The 16,862-nt window shown below is 46.2% G+C and overlaps 2 protein-coding genes across 7 annotated transcripts in view; one reads left to right on the top strand and one right to left on the bottom strand.

The window, feature by feature from the left end:
• The window catches only part of ULK4 (unc-51 like kinase 4), a 941,213-nt gene extending 935,610 nt beyond the window's left edge, over positions 1–5,603 (bottom strand). For 2 of the 4 annotated variants that reach the window (XM_069730128.1, XM_069730126.1), the window contains exon 1: positions 5,280–5,418. The gene's annotated coding sequence lies outside the window, so the exon portion shown is untranslated. Of the gene's footprint in view, positions 1–5,279; positions 5,419–5,543 lie in introns of those variants that run through there. The other 2 variants (XM_069730129.1, XM_069730127.1) reach the window with 2 other exon arrangements.
• A 22-nt stretch (positions 5,604–5,625) lies between these two features.
• Positions 5,626–16,862, top strand: part of TRAK1 (trafficking kinesin protein 1) — a 239,844-nt gene continuing 228,607 nt past the window's right edge. Inside the window, exon 1 of one of the 3 annotated variants that reach the window (XM_069730123.1) lies at positions 5,626–6,183. The gene's annotated coding sequence lies outside the window, so the exon portion shown is untranslated. The remainder of the gene's footprint in view (positions 6,184–16,862) is intronic. The other 2 variants (XM_069730122.1, XM_069730118.1) reach the window with 2 other exon arrangements.

Raw genomic sequence — 16,862 nt, 5'->3', positions numbered from 1 at the left:
TGAGAGGTGTGAGGGAGAAAAAGTGAGGTGCTATAACTAACCACAGATATTTACTATGCCCAGACAACGCCGGGCTCTTCAGCTAGTTGTTAATAGTATTGTAGGTTTGTTGTCAACGCGTTTCAGAGTCCACTGACGACTTCTTCAGGACAACAATACAGGAGTGACCACAGACATACTTCCTATCCTGCTATTTAACTCTCTGGTTTAAAGGACATAAGAATTGTGTTTGAAAATTGATAAATTTTGGCCAAATTTCTGATATTCTCACAAATAAATGCAAATCATATCAAACAATTTTTTACCATTACCACGAAGTGCAATATGTCACGAGAACACAATCTCAGAATCACTGAGATCCGTTGAAGCGTTCCAGATTTATTACCTCATAAAGTGACAATGGTCAGAATTTAAAAAAAGAATTTTGCCTGGTGATTATGGTTAAGATTGTCTGGGTCACTAAGAGGTTAAGAAAGAGGCACCACTAACCAAACAACACCATAAAGACCAAGGAGATCTCCAAACAAGTCAGGGACAAAGTTATTGAGAAGGTCAAGTAAGGGTTCGCTTATAAAAAAAAAATATCCCAATCTCTGATGATCCCCCGGAGCACCAACAAATGCATGATCATGAAATGGAAGGAACATGATACAACAATAAACCTGCTAAAAGAAGGCCGCCCACCAACACTTTCAGCCTGGGCAAGGAGGGCATTAATCATAGGGGCAGCACAGAAACCAAAAGGTAACCCTGAGCGAATTGCAGAGTTCACAATATGAGACACTGACGGGAATCATATTCGAGGGCTGGTATGTGTCCCCCAAGATGAGCATAGAGACATACTGAACCCACTGGAGTGCATTGTGATTACAGCCACACCTGTGGTTACAATGCAGATTAAGGGCTCTTTCAGCCGTCAGTGTGTCTGGTAAAGGTACCGTCACACTAGACGATATCGCTAGCGATCCGTGACGTTGCAGCGTCCTCGCTAGCGATATCGTCCAGTGTGACAGGCAGCAGCGATCAGGCCCCTGCTGGGAGATCGCTGGTCGGGGAAGAAAGTCCAGAACTTTATTTCGTCGCTGGACTCCCCGTAGACATCGCTGAATCGGCGTGTGTGACACCGATTCAGCGATGTCTTTGCTGGTAACCAGGGTAAACATCGGGTAACTAAGCGCAGGGCCGCGCTTAGTAACCCGATGTTTACCCTGGTTACCATCCTAAAAGTAAAAAAACAAACACTACATACTTACCTACCGCTCTCTGTCCTCCAGCGCTGTGCTCTGCTCTCCTCCTGCTCTGGCTGTGAGCGTCGGTCAGCCGGAAAGCAGAGCGGTGACGTCTGTGGGAGACTCCCCAAATGTACGTAGTAAGGTGATGTGGTGAGATGAGACCAAAATTTAACTTTTTGGCCACCAAAGTAAATGCTATGTCTGCCGCCAAACCAACACAACTCATTACTCCAAGAACACCATCCCCACAGTGAAACATGAGGGGTGAGATCATCACTCTATGGGGATGTTTTTTGGCAGCAGGGACAGGAAAAATTGTCCTCGTCGAGGGGAAGATGGATGGTGCGAAATACAGGGATATTCTTGAGCAAAACCTGTATCCATCTGTCAGTGATTTGAGACTGGGACTGATGTTAAGCTTTCAACAAGACAATTAACCAAAGCATACTGCTAAAACACTCGAGTGGTTTAAGGGAGAAACGTGTAAACGTTTTGGAGGGGCCTACTGAAAGCGCAGACCTTAATCCCGTTGAGAATTTGTGGTCAGACTTGAAGATTGCTTTTCACCAGAAGAAACCATCTAACTTGAAGGAGCAAGAGCAGTTTTGCCTTGAGAAATGGGCAAAAATCCCAGTGACAAAATGTGGAAGGCTCAGAGAGACTTATCCAAAGCGACTTGCAACTGTAATTGCCACAAAAGGAGGTTCTACAAAATACTGACTTTAGGGGGGTAAATAATTATGCACACTGAAGTTTTCAGTTATTTTATCCTATCTGTTGTTAGCTTCACAATAAAAAGAAAACCAAATGTTCACAGTTGTAAACATGTCCTTTACATATCCCGAAGCAAACCCTAAAAAAAGTAAAATTCCAGGTTGTCAGGTAGCAAAACACAAAAACTGTGAAGGGGAGGGGGTGTCTGTCAAACAAAAAAGCGGCAACTCGAGCATACTTTTTGAGAATGCAGAAAATATTCAATTAGGACACGAGCGTGTCTCGGATAATACCTTAATGTATTGAACAGTTTTAAGACAGAGAAATAATGATTCAAAATCACAAAAGTACAAACTTTTGAATAAAGAAAAGAAAAAAGGGACATAAAAAAAAATCAAACAAGAACAACATGATGGAACAAATGTGAGCCAGACCATGGGAAAAATATAAAAGCATGGAACGTTAAGGCTTTGAGAATCGAAAGTATGAATAAACTATTCAAAAATAAGGCAAATGGTTACTGGGGTCTGAACATGATATACAGCAGACATCCCAGGGGTTATGTTAAAGGCAGGGGGTTATAACAGGGTGGCTGACAGGATGGTGGGAAGATAAATATGGTAGGGCGGGGGGACGGTTAAGAAAAGAGCAGGGAAAAGAGGAGGGGGACGGGAAATGAAAACCGACACAATGGATGGAACTGGTTACGAGAGATCAGACACCATATTAATCTGTAGACGCAAGGGCGGAGTTGCGAAAGGAATATGGCTACTGCACTCAGCCCGGGTTGACCCCTTTTTTTAAATTTTTCTACCCTGGCAATCAGTATTGCCACGAGTTTCTCATCCATCATGTACCAGGAGACAAGCTTTTTCACATCTACTTTCTCCAGGCAGAATCAATACACCGTTCAGCAATGAGCACTCCAAAATGACTTGGGTCTAATTAGGAACATTGTGGTTGAGCTTCTGTAACAAAGTCTTCCAGAGGTTTATCTGGAAGTTATGACCTGTAACTGAGATAAAAAAGTACACCCTAATCCAGAGACTAGGTGCTGTGGGGCAGAGCCACCAGATATGACACGTCACCTGTAGACTGGCAGCCTCCGAAGTACCGAGACTAGTAGTTGGGAATGGCTTTACCATTTTGCCTGGAGTCAAGTACCCTCTGATGACTTTATAATTAGCTTCCAACATTAGGGTATTGAGCAAGACGCCCCTTGTGGAAAACCAAATACGAGTCCAGTCTATGTCATTTGACGTGGAGCCAATGTCAGATTCCCAGCAGGGTGTGTCGCAGTGTGGGGTTCTGGTGATTGCGATCTTCAAATCAAGTAAGAGAATATGGTGGGCCCAGCGTCCACTTTTAAATGACTGTCAGCACAGTATAACTGTAAAAGTAAAAGCCCTCGGAGCTTCATGGCGTGGCGAATCATGCACACCGTCCCACCTGCTTGGTTTCCCTCTATCTCCACCTCTCCTCTGACTGACAGCTCTACAGAGCCAGAGAAGGGCAGAACTAGATTGGAAAACAAGCAGCTCAGAAGGTGAGCACACATGCTTGACCTCACTGTGAAGCACAGAGTGTTATACTTGGTTTGAACAGTCATTCTGAGCTGACTGGGTCCTTTTACCTTTGGCCCATGAAGATCAGAGATATCTCTCACCTTGGCCTGTTTCTGCAAGATTCCACTTGTAAACTGCATCCGTCCTCCTGCAGATGATGATGTAGCCAAAGCTTCTGCGCCCGTTCCATCACTGTGCCTTACAGGTACAGACCTGGTGTCTATCTGCAGATTCTGAATTTCAAAGCCACGGGTTCAGTATTTGGTCAGTTTCATACCTCAGTATGTGTAAGCCAAAACCAGGAGTGGGTGATAAATACAGAAGTGGTGACGTGTTTCTATTATACTTTTCCTCTGATTGTTCCGTCTCCTGGTTTTGGCTTACAGATACTGTGATAAAATACTGACCAAATACTGAAGGTGTGAACATGGCCTAAAGGAGCTTTTCAGTCCACTTAGGGTATGTTCCCCTGGTCACGCAGGTGATTGCGCAATGTGTTCATTGAACCGTGTGGAATCACCGCGCCCTATACATTGTGTGGGTTAGATTTATCTTGTGGAGATTGAGCGTCTACGCAAGATAAATAGACATACTGCGGTCTGGAAAGATGCGCCGCATGTCCGTCTCCGCAGGGAAGCTGGTGGCGTGCATGCATAGTGGACATGGGATTTCGTGAAATCCCATCCACTATGCTGTAACATCTGGACGCTGTGGATGTATGCAGCGTCCAACCCGCAGCGTTTACTGACCGTGGGGACGTAGCCTTAGAATGATGAGCTATTCTTCGGACACTGTCGGGGAGGTCTGACAGCCCCGCAACCGTCTGTCGTCAGCAGCACGAGGCTGAAGTTGGTTTCTTGTTCGTCAGTTTCTCATTTGGCAATTTTTTCTTTTCAGGTTTTTTATAGGTTTAACAACAAAAAATAATCATCACAATAATACCATACAATGCAGCGAGGTGCTCTTATGTGAACACACTTAAAAACAGCTACAAAAATTATAAAACTGGCACAAAAATGGGCATCAAAGTGGGCACCAAAGGGAGTTAATCATAGGGTTAAATGACTTTGGGCCACTGATATCACAGAACTCATTTGGGCCAGGCTGGAGGGACCTGGGTTTGATACAAGGCATCACTATCTGTGTATTCTTAGGCTATGTGCACACGTTGCGGATTAGGACTTTCTGGTGCGGATTCTGCCTCTCCTGGCAGAGAACGCACCTGCGGATTTGTCGCGTTTTTTTGTGCGGTTCCGCAGCGGTCGGAAAAGGTCAGAGAGGAGCCGCAGCGTGAAGACAAAAAGAGGACGTCATCGTAAGAAGATGGGAGGCGCCAGACCCAGACCACGACGCGCATCGGACCGGACCATAGCAGGACCACCCCTGGGTGAGTATAATATAACGTCTTTTCCCATCTTTCAGGATACATCGGGGCTTATCTACAGCATTCCAGAATGCACGGGGCGGGATGTGCCAATCCGCTCTTTTCTATGGTTCTGTCACACGGGGTAGTGGCCGCAGCCAGGGGCCGCAGATCAGCTCCTATCACCCGTGACTTTGCTGTGGATGGGTGGCAGCTCGGTGGTGTAATCCACCTGCGGCTCTGCAGCATGTCTCCCACCCTGTGCAGTTCTGTAGGAGCCCACCCGACATGTGAGAAGTTACAGCCGGCAGTGTGAACATGTAGGTGACAGTGCAGCGGTATAATATAATGTATATAATATAATGCGGCTTATTACACAGCGCTGCAGGGAAGGAGCCAACACACCTGTAACCCCCGCCAGCCGGGTCCTCAGCCACCTGCACGAGCTCCCACCGGCAACAACCGTCCTCAGACTAAACCATTGCACCCACGGGGGGAGCTACTGCAGCCCGGAGTAAGGACAACCTTCCTTCTTTTCCTATTTTCTCAGCCGCATGTCTTTCTCAGTTCATACACGTGTCACAGTGAAAGGTGTGATGTCCAGGGAGTAGCCACTTACATACACAGTAAAGCATCTCCCCCTACAAATGCATTGGAAAAGCCCGTTACCTTAGTAACGAAAAGAAAATAGGACGCAGGAGAGCGGAGATGCTGCAGTGTGCTGAAGGACCTGTCGTGACGTCACGCCCACGTGATCAGGTTTTGTCATGGGAGGGGCCAGAGACTCGGCTGAGGTGATGGAGCAATAGTGGTGAGTGGCAGCAGTGCCGGGTGCCCGCCTCGAATCCGAATCCGGCGCCACTACACTCCACTGGCTGTGGTTGCCAGGATACGGCTGGGCGTGGTCTGGTCCCCTCCACCAACGAGACTCCGCCCTCCTCCCCCTGACAGAACGGGTTGAATGTGATGACGTCACCGTCCTGCAGTAAGTCACCTGTCCGAGGCATGGAGATAGCGGGCTCTGCTCTCACATAGGACGGGACCCTCCATCCCCTCCCAGCAGCCCCCGGGTGTGACTTCACTGGCGGGACAGGCGCCCCCTTGCTTCGGACTCTGTTACTGCCAAAGGACAGAGCAAGGGGCGGGAGGACTGCAGGCAAGGACAAAAAATAGCCGGCCGGCGAGAGCCCGGATGGTGTGCGCCTGCGACAAGTCTGTGCGCCTGATCAGATCGGTGCTGGCCCTCTGCCAGATGCGACATTGTGCGACCTGTAGTGCGGACACAGCAGGACTCGGATCTCCCTGAGCGGTGAGTGCTTGCTCCGGGCATGTGTCACCCGGGTGGTCTCCTCATCGCCCCCATCACAGGGCTGTCAGTGATCGGGGGCTCCCCTATGGATCGCCTGCAGGTCGGGCTGTGTGATCGGTCAGTGGCTGCGGGATCGGCCAGCTTTTCTATTTCATGACATCACTGAGGCCTGACATCTGCGGTGGGAGGATGTGACGTCATGTACTTGCAGAAAGGATGGACGAGAGCTGACATGGCCCGAGATACAGGGTGCTGTGTGTGCATGGGTGCGTGCAGTGTATGTGATGGGTATACAGTGCGTGCTGTGTGTGTGCTGTATATGTGATGGGTATATGGTGCGTGCTGTATATGTGCTGTGCTGTGGGTATATGGTGCGTGCTGTATATGTGATGGGTATACGGTACGTGCTGTATATGTGCTGTGCTGTGGGTACACGGTACGTGCTGTATATGTGCTGTGTGTGTGCTGTATATGTGCTGTGCTGTGGGTATACGGTATGTGCTGTATATGTGCTGTGTGTGGGTATATGGTGCGTGCTGTATATGTGATGGGTATACGGTACGTGCTGTATATGTGCTGTGCTGTGGGTACACGGTACGTGCTGTATATGTGCTGTGTGTGTGCTGTATATGTGCTGTGCTGTGGGTATACGGTATGTGCTGTATATGTGCTGTGTGTGGGTATATGGTGCGTGCTGTATATGTGCTGTGCTGTGGGTATATGGTGCGTGCTGTATATGTGCTGTGATGTGGGTATATGGTGCGTGCTGTATATGTGCTGTGCTGTGGGTATACGGTACGTGCTGTATATGTGCTGTGTGTGGGTATATGGTGCGTGCTGTATATGTGCTGTGCTGTGGGTATACGGTACGTGCTGTATATGTGCTGTGCTGTGGGTATACGGTATGTGCTGTATATGTGCTGTGTGTGGGTATATGGTGCGTGCTGTATATGTGCTGTGATGTGGGTATACGGTATGTGCTGTATATGTGCTGTGGGTATACGGTATGTGCTGTATATGTGCTGTGTGTGGGTATATGGTGCGTGCTGTATATGTGCTGTGCTGTGGGTATACGGTACGTGCTGTATATGTGCTGTGCTGTGGGTATACGGTATGTGCTGTATATGTGCTGTGTGTGGGTATATGGTGCGTGCTGTATATGTGCTGTGATGTGGGTATATGGTGCGTGCTGTATATGTGCTGTGATGTGGGTACACGGTACGTGCTGTATATGTGCTGTGTGTGTGCTGTATATGTGCTGTGATGGGTATACGGTACGTGCTGTATATATGCTGTGTGTGGGTATATGGTGCGTGCTGTATATGTGCTGTGCTGTGGGTATATGGTGCGTGCTGTATATGTGCTGTGCTGTGGGTATACGGTATGTGCTGTATATGTGCTGTGTGTGGGTATATGGTGCGTGCTGTATATGTGCTGTGCTGTGGGTATATGGTGCGTGCTGTATATGTGCTGTGATGTGGGTATATTGTGCGTGCTGTATATGTGCTGTGCTGTGGGTATATGGTACGTGCTGTATATGTGCTGTGATGTAGATACATATATGTGTACATAGGTGTGTGCATGGTACGTGCTGTATATGTGCTGTGATGTGCGTACACGGTACGTGCTGTATATGTGATGTGCGTACACGGTACGTGCTGTATATGTGATGTGTGTACACGGTACGTGCTGTGATGGGTATACGGTGCGTGCTGTGTGTGTGCTGTATATGTGCTGTGATGGGTATACGGTACGTGCTGTATATGTGCTGTGATGTAGATACATATATGTGTACATAGGTGTGTGCATGGTATGTGCTGTGATGTGTATATATACGGTACGTGCTGTATATACCTCCATGTATTGCCTCCCCTGTGGGTAGATATATATGTTGTATATTGGACATTCCCAGGGGTTTCTCAGGTTCTAATCTTATTGGTGGGGGTTTAACCCCCAGCACATCAGCTGATTAGGGGCTTTAGCACTTGCATCTATTAATTTAAAAAAAAAATAATAATTTAAAGGTGACGTCCATTCACGTAATAATAAAATAAATGATTACTGATGACTTATCCTTAGGAAAGGTCATTTAATATCAGATCGGTGGTGGGCTGCCACCTGTCACCCCCACAAGTCAGCTGTTCCCATTAATTGGAGCCGCACAGGACAGCGGCGGTCGGCATATACAGCTACTATTCTGAGAATGAGTTCATCTCCATCCCCGGCCTCCACACATGGAATAAAGCTGCGCAGAACAGCTCCGCTCAAGGTTTACCTCCGGCCGGAGCTGATGACCGCTGATTGGGGGGTTGTTGTGTATCAACCCCCCCCAAGTCTGATACTAATGACTTATCCAAAGGTTTGCTCATCAATTCTGTGACCGGACAAATCCTATAAAGAGCAAAAGCCTCATGCCTGGAACCTCCAGCAAATTCAGTACTTCAGCGTTTGTGCGTGTGTCGCCTGTGTGTGTTTGTTGCCTGTGTGTCGCCTGTTTGTGCGTGTGTCGCCTGTGTGTGTTTGTTGCCTGTGTGTCGCCTGTTTGTGCGTGTGTCGCCTGTGTGTGTTTGTTGCGTGTGTCGCCTGTGTGTGTTTGTTGCCTGTGTGTCGCCTGTTTGTGTGTTTGTTGCCTGTGTGTCGCCTGTTTGTGCGTGTGTCGCCTGTGTGTGTTTGTTGCCTGTGTGTCGCCTGTTTGTGCGTGTCGCCTGTGTGTGTTTGTTGCCTGTGTGTCGCCTGTTTGTGCGTGTGTCGCCTTTGTGTGTTTGTTGCCTGTGTGTCGCCTGTTTGTGCGTGTGTCGCCTGTGTGTGTTTGTTGCCTGTGTGTCGCCTGTTTGTGCGTGTGTCGCCTGTGTGTGTTTGTTGCCTGTGTGTCGCCTGTTTGTGCGTGTGTCGCCTGTGTGTGTTTGTTGCCTGTGTGTCGCCTGTTTGTGCGTGTGTCGCCTGTGTGTGTTTGTTGCCTGTTTGTCGCCCCATATTGCATCTTTAAAGGGAATCAATCACCAGGAAAATGTCTTTTTGTCTCTGGTAACAAGCCTAGCTGACCCCGATAATGGGTAAGGTGGTCTCTCCTTTTACTTGTCAGTAAATGTATCAAACGTAATGGCTGATACATTGTGACCGCTTTGGGAGACCCCCACACATAGCCTGATGGCATACTTTTGACATCTGTTTATATGTACATTTTTCTCAGCGGTTTTTACCTGTCTGTCTTTTGCATGTTGAACGTACTATTTTTCTATTGAATTAAAAAAGTTTTTGCAATTAATAAAATAAATCTTTGTAATCATTCAAACTCCAAGTTAGGCTACTTTCACACTTCCGTCTTCTGGGCTCCGTCGCAATCCGTCATTATGGACAAAAAACGGATCCTGCAAATGTGCTTACAGGATGCGTTTTTTGCCCATAGACTTGTATTAGCGACGTATTGCGACACATCGCATCCGTCGTGCGACGGATCCGTCGTGGTTTTTTTTTTTTTTTTGCGGACGCGACGCGCAAAAAAAGTTAAATCTAACTTTTTTTTGTGCGACATGTCTGCCATTTCCGGAACTCCGCCCCCTCCTCCCCGCTCATCACAATGGGCAGCGGATGCGTTGTAAAATTGCATCCACTGCCCACGTTGTGCTAAGTTTAGCACAATGTACGTCGGGCCGATGATTTGTGATGGCCCCGTACCAACGGAAGTGTGAAAGTAGCCTAATCCTTCAGTTTATCCTCGAGTTCATGAATATGGAGCACTACATGGCAGCTGGTTTATTAGTCTTCTACTCATAATCTCCTACTGATAAAACAATTATGTAATCAAAACTACAGCTGGCAGCCCAGTAAGTGACACATCACTGGAATCAGGATCTCTATCTCTACATTATGCTGCTCTCAGATTAGATGGAAAAAACTTAGTGGCAGATTCTCTATAACTAGGAGCCTGAAATCTGGCCATAGTATTGCAGTAGCGCTCCGGCTGTGAACGGTTGTTTGGTTTAAACCACAAAATCCTAATCTGCTGGGATTGTGCAACAAAAATGTCTGTCCAGCCCTGGGGTTCATGGGGTTTTCCAGCATCTTTTGAGTAGGTGGGTGATAGATGGTAGATCGGTGGCGATCTTACTACTGGGACCCCTACAGTCGTTAATATTAGGGACCTGGTCCCCTGTTCTCCCCCTAACCGCGATCCCATGGCACTGTTCTGAGTGGGCACTCTATTGTGTATGGGGGAAGCACCCTGGGCACAGTGCTGTGTGAATTGGGACTTGTGTTCTATTTGGGAGTCAAATGGTGTAGGTTGAGCAATGTAAAAATGGATGATTAACACGGGAAATATTTTTGATGCGTTCTCTGCTTTCCACCTTTTCTCATCACCTCTGGGGTCTCTCAGATGTTCCCCTTAAAGTTTAACAAGTAGTAAGCCAAATCCTGTTTAAAGCTTGATGTCCTTCAGGGGTTAGTGGAAATAATATACCCGCGGCAGTGCAATGATGACATTTCCATCATGACCAGAGAACCCGGTGGAAACCCACAAGCTGCGTCCTAATAATATTTGTTTAAAAACAAACAAAACAAGCCTTGTTCTTTCCTCAGTTGACTTCCGTTGATGAGATCCGGAGATGTAGGAGGTGACGGCTATGCTTTCTAGTATTGGTAATGACTAGGGTTGAGCGAAACGGATCGTTCATTTTCAAAAGTCGCCGACTTTTGGCAAAGTCGGGCTTCATGAAACCCGACCCGATCCCTGCGCCAAATGAAGGGGTGTGGGCAGAGTGATGACATAGGTCTTAGGGGCGTGGACGCCTATCGCCATGTTGTCGCTTGTGCGCTGTAGCGATTTGCACTGTGTAACACCAGCTTTTCAGTTCACGGACGGACGGAGGAGAGAGAGAGAGAGACTAAAAAAGTCAAGGGAGAGAGAGAGACTAAAAAAGTTAAGGTCGCTCAACCCTAGTAATGACCGTGCCCCTCGTTCTGCAGATCAGTTATTTCCCTGCTGCAGTAATTCACTCCAAACAGCAGAGACTTATAGGGAAATCCTCACGGACTCTTGTGCAATCACATAACCAACATTCCTTTCACAGTGGATCTCTAAGCTATGGCGCAAGAGCGTGTTCTCAGTGTAATGAGTGGCACCAGGGGATACTGAGAAATCTCCGGGCCCCGGAGGAAAAGTCCTAGTTAAACCTCCTCACGCCCCACCAAAAAAAAGACAAGGAGAGGTACATATGTTGCTGCACTTACTGGGGTTAGCCACTGTTTTCTTAACGAATAATGGGTGGATCTGTACCGCCCGGATGCCGCCACTATAGTCTTGAAGGAGCTGTTGTGTTTTGGCAGCATCCAAGAACTTCCGTCCAGTTCATTGTATGTCACCCGGCAGCCCGTAATTCATTGGCGGGCTGCCGGGTGACATACCCACCCATCTGCGGTTTCTTTCCCATTGTTTTCAGAACTGTACGATCTATAACAAATGTAAATATTCAATTGCAATTTTCAGAGACCAGAACTATGTCCCAACTGTATTGGGACTAATAGTAGAGGTGATACAAGTGAGGCGTGATTCCCAGGATCTTACTGTGATGTTGTGAAGCAGAGAAGGGACTTTTCCTTCCAAGCTTCGTGTCAAGTATCAATAGTGTGAAATAGTAACGTGAACACTACAGACCTATTCTTGTCACTGTGCTTTGTCCTTGTTCTGTGATCCAATGTATGGGGGTTCTGATGTATGGTAGAATTGTCAGTTCCCGTCTGGCTGATTTCAGGCCTTCGGTGTGAATGACTCATTTCTTTCTATTCAGAGGAGTGGTCCTTAAATTTCAAGCATTGTAACTCCCTTCCTAACCGGCAGTGTGTATGAGCCAACATGAGCTGACTAATGATCATGATTACCATTAGCACATGTGCAGTGTAGGCCTGTGTTATAGCACTGGACGGTCACCAAAGTTACACACCAGTTTCCCTTGTGTTGTTGGTGCAGGATAATGATTATCGGGCATCCGTCATCAAAACTGTCCTACTATGGTGCTTGAAAGTTTGTGAACCTCTCAGAACTTTCCATGCTGCTTCATTTGACCTGCCGTATATCAGACAAGCCTTAAAAGTAGATTGAAGAAAATAACCACATTGAAAAAGAGTAAAAAAAATTAGACTGTCATATTTTTTTTTTTTTTTATTGAGGAAAATGATCCAATATCACGAGTCTACCAACCATTGCTTTCTGTATCTGTGTAACCCCCTTGTGCAGCAGTTGATGATCGGCGATTGTCCTGCACCTCAGTTTTGAGGAATTTTAGCCCATTCCTCCCTATAAAACAGCTTTAAAGGGACACTGTCACCTGAATTTGGAGGGAACAATCTTCAGCCATGGAGGCGGGGTTTTTGGGTGTTTGATTCACTCTTTCCTTACCCGCTGGCTGCAATATTGGATTGAAGTTCATTCTCTGTCCTCCGTAGTACATGCCTGCACAAGGCAATCTTGCCTTGCCCAGGCATGTACTATGAAGGACAGAGAATGAACTTCAATCCAATATTGCAGCCAGCATGCAGCCAGCGGGTAAGGAAAGGGTGAATCAAACACCCAAAAAGCCCGCCTCCATGGCTGAAGATTGTTCCCTCCAAATTCAGGTGACAGTGTCCCTTTAACTCTGTAATGTTTATAGGGTTTTCTCCCAGGAACTGCTCGCTTTTCTCGCTTCAAGTTCTTCCACCACATTTCTATAGGGTTAAAGGAATTGTCCAAGCTTGGGTCATAGGACTGCAGACTGGCAAATCATGACAACGTGCCATGCACACGGGTATGATTCCCACTGTTCCTGAACAGGTGTGTGGTGGGGTGAGCACATGTCTGTGATTTACGTGTTCATGGTCACAGGCCTCTCTCTATTGAGATTTACTTCTATTGAGTGAAGCCGGACAAATCTAGTCAGAGAAGAAGTCTAGTCAGAACGTGGCACCAAGTATGAAATACCGAGGAATCTGGGTACCGCACTCTGTCAGGATTCGGCACTCTGCCATTACATAGTGTCCAAAGCCTGGATAACCCCTTCAAGGATCATTACGTTTTGGCTTTACTCTTTTGTAACCATCCTTTTGTAGAACGACGTGTGAGCTTTGGGTCGTTGTCTTGCTGCATGACGCAGGTCCTCTTGACATTCAGCTAATGGGCAGATGTCCTGATTAGTGATGAGCGAATATACTCGTCACTCGAGATTTCTCGAGCACGCTCGGGGGTCCTCCAAGTATTTTTTTAGTGCTCGGAGATTTGGTTTTTATTGCTGCAGCTGAATGATTTACATCTGTTAGCCAGCATAAGTACATGTGGGGGTTGCCTGGTTGCTAGGGAATCCCCACATGTACTTATGCTGGCTAACAGATGTAACTCATTCAGCTGCGGTGAGGAAAACTAAACCTTCGAGCACTAAAAAAAATACTCGGAGGACCCCCGAGCATGCTCGAGAAATCTCAAGTAACAAGTATATTCGTTCATCACTAGTCCTGATATGTTTCTTTAGATTTTGCTGCTACCATTCAGAATACACTGTTCCTTCAACGAAGGCAAGCCCTGACCCAGATGCAGCAAAACAGGCCCAAACCATGTTAACCACTGCCACCCTGTTTCACAGATGGTATAAGGTTTCACCGCCACCCTGTTTCACAGATGGTATAAGGTTTTTATCATTTAATGCAGTGTTTTTCTTTTTCCAAACATAATGCTTCACATTTGACCCAAAAAGTTCTGTTATGTTGTCATTTGTCCACAATACATTGTTCCAATTGCCTTCTAGCTTTTTTTTAGCTTGCTGTTGGAGTGTTCTTACAAATCACCCACTGAGACCTGATTCTCATCCTGTTGATTGAAAACACCAAACTCTAAGGGTACGTGCACACGGTCAGTAAATGCTGCGGTTTGCACGCTGTGTACTTGCACAGCGTCCAAACCGCAGCGTCCAGATGTTACAGAAGGTGGATGGGATGTCCAAAAATCCCATGCCCACCATACGTCCAGAGTAGCTCGCGGATCACCCATGGAGAGGGACATGCTGCGCGTCTTTCCATTCCGCAACATGTTTGTTTATCTTGCGCAGACGCGAGCCTCCGCAAGATGAACTTCACCCGTACAATGTATTGGACGTGGTGAATCCGCCTAGTTCAATGAACACATGCGCAATCGCCTGCGTTCAATAGCCGGCAGCAGTTTGGACGGAGCGGACATATGCTGCGTCCAAAGCGTGGCCAATTCCTGAATGTGTTCACATACCCTATGACTATGTTCTCATATTCAATAATGATTCGATAGAACGGATCCAGCAGAAATCCGTTAGGAAAAATCTTGTGTTGACTCAAATTCATAGTCCGTTATTCACTAACTGGTCTCTGCCGGATCTATTATTTTAACTTAGAAGTCAACAGCCAACTGATCCATTAATGCATCATCCTTTGTCGTCTATTTCTAAGGTATCCAGCAACAAAAAGTATTTTTTTCTTCTAATAATAATAATATTAGCAAATACCTCCAATTAGCAGTGTAGTATGGTTCTTCTGATTCGCTATGTCTTTTTCCTTATATGCAGGCATTGCAGGACCTTAGGTATCCATGGCTATGGTCGACCACTATGAACTAGCTAACTAACTGTCACTTCATCAGTGGTCATAACCATGGATATCTAAAGTTCTGCAATGCCTGCACATGAGGAAAGTGACATAGCGAATCAGAAGAACCATACTACATTGGAGGCATTTGCTAATATTATATTGCATCTACTAGTTATTGGGATTGGATCTTGGAGATGGGAATACCCCTTTTAAGCATTTATGCCAAAACCAACACCAGTTAGGGCAGTGGACAACCTCTTAAAAAAAAAAAGGAGATAAAAAGGGGTTAACAATCCCCAAATAATAATTTGAAACAATATATTCAGTGGTGTAAAATTAAAGATTACTTTACCGATACCCTGCCTCAAGCATAAACAGAAAAAATCCCAGTTGCATTCTAGATGCCAAGGTGGTATTACTGATAGTGAACCACCGTTAGAAAAATATTTTTAAATTCCAAAAGACTATAACATAGATAGAAGAAACGGAGTATCAAATCATTATAATAAAAAGTATACATTTTATTAAGGTATCATCATGAAAAAATCTGTTAGGTAAAATGACATAAAACAAGACAGGCAGATAAAGCAGGGTCTCATGCAGAGCATGTAACATATAGATACACCACCCATGTGTTTGAAGTAATATAACACTGGGGACCTAAAGTGTATCCTGGCAAGAATTGTCCCAAAGTTAGGGGTAAACACCAAAAATAAAATTCTAAGTAAAGTGTCAGGTATATGTACAGGAGCAGAGCTTACCAGAAGACAAAAACACGGAACCCCGATTCGCGTTTCCAAACCGCATTTTCAAGGGGATGCTGAGCATACTCAAACCATCTTCTGATTCCAGAGATGGCAAGATGTCACTTCAAACCAGGGCTGTGGAATCTGAGTCGGTGTTCATTTTGGTGGAGTCGATAAAAAATAGATCAAATCCAACTCCTAAAATATATCATTAATACAGTACAGTAGTACAGTGCAGGATGCACTATCTTTCTTCTTTTTTTATTTTTATATAGCGCTAACATATTCCGCAGCGCTTTACAGGTTTGCACACATTATCACCACTGTCCCCGTTCGGGCTCACAATCTAAATTCCCTATCAGTATATCTTTGGAATGTGGGAGGAAACCGGAGTGCCCGGAGGAAACCCACGCAAACACGGAGAGAACATACAAACTCTTTGCAGATGTTGTCCTTGGTGGGGTTTGAACCCAGGACTCCAGCGCTGCAAGGCTGCAGTGCTAACCACTGCGCCACCGTGCTGCCCTATAAATGTTTTCATTATTTTGGAAAGTTATGAAATGTCCTATAAATGTCTGTTCTGTTCCTGATCTAAGGATCTCGGCTTTTAGTTGAGATGAATCTGTGCTGCGCTTTATGTACATGCTCAGTAGTGACCAGTGCTGTGGAGATGACTCTGTGCTGTACTTTATGTACATGCTCAGTAGTGACCAGTGCTGTGGAGATGAATCTGTGCTGTACTTTATGTACATGCTCAGTAGTGACCAGTGCTGTGGAGATGACTCTGTGCTGTACTTTATGTACATGCTCAGTAGTGACCAGTGCTGTGGAGATGACTCTGTGCTGCACTTTATGTACGTGCTCAGTAATGACCAGTACTGTGGAGATGAATCTGTGCTGCACTTTATGTACATGCTCAGTAGTGACCAGTGCTGTGGAGATGACTCTGTGCTGTACTTTATGTACATGCTCAGTAGTGACCAGTGCTGTGGAGATGAATCTGTGCTGCACTTTATGTACATGCTCAGTAGTGACCAGTGCTGTGGAGATGAATCTGTGCTGCACTTCACATACATGCTCAGTAGTGAGGCAGTGCTGTGGTGATGAATCTGTTCTGCACTTTATGTACAAGCTCAGTAGTGACCAGTGCTGTGGAGATGAATCTGAGCTGCACTTTATGTACATGCTCAGTAGTGACCAGTGCTGTGGAGATGAATCTGAGCTGCACTTTATGTACATGCTCAGTAGTGAGGCAGTGCTGTGGAGATGAATCTGTGCTGCACTTTATACACATGCTCAGTAGTGACCAGTGCTGTGGAGATGAATCTGTGCTGCACTTTATGCACATGCTCA

This window comes from Ranitomeya imitator, chromosome 6 (genome assembly GCF_032444005.1).
Source record: "Ranitomeya imitator isolate aRanImi1 chromosome 6, aRanImi1.pri, whole genome shotgun sequence".
In the NCBI taxonomy this organism is placed as follows: Eukaryota; Metazoa; Chordata; class Amphibia; order Anura; family Dendrobatidae; genus Ranitomeya; species Ranitomeya imitator.
The sequence above is the reverse complement of the archived record's forward strand: the minus strand, read 5'-3'. Positions and strand labels throughout refer to the sequence as shown.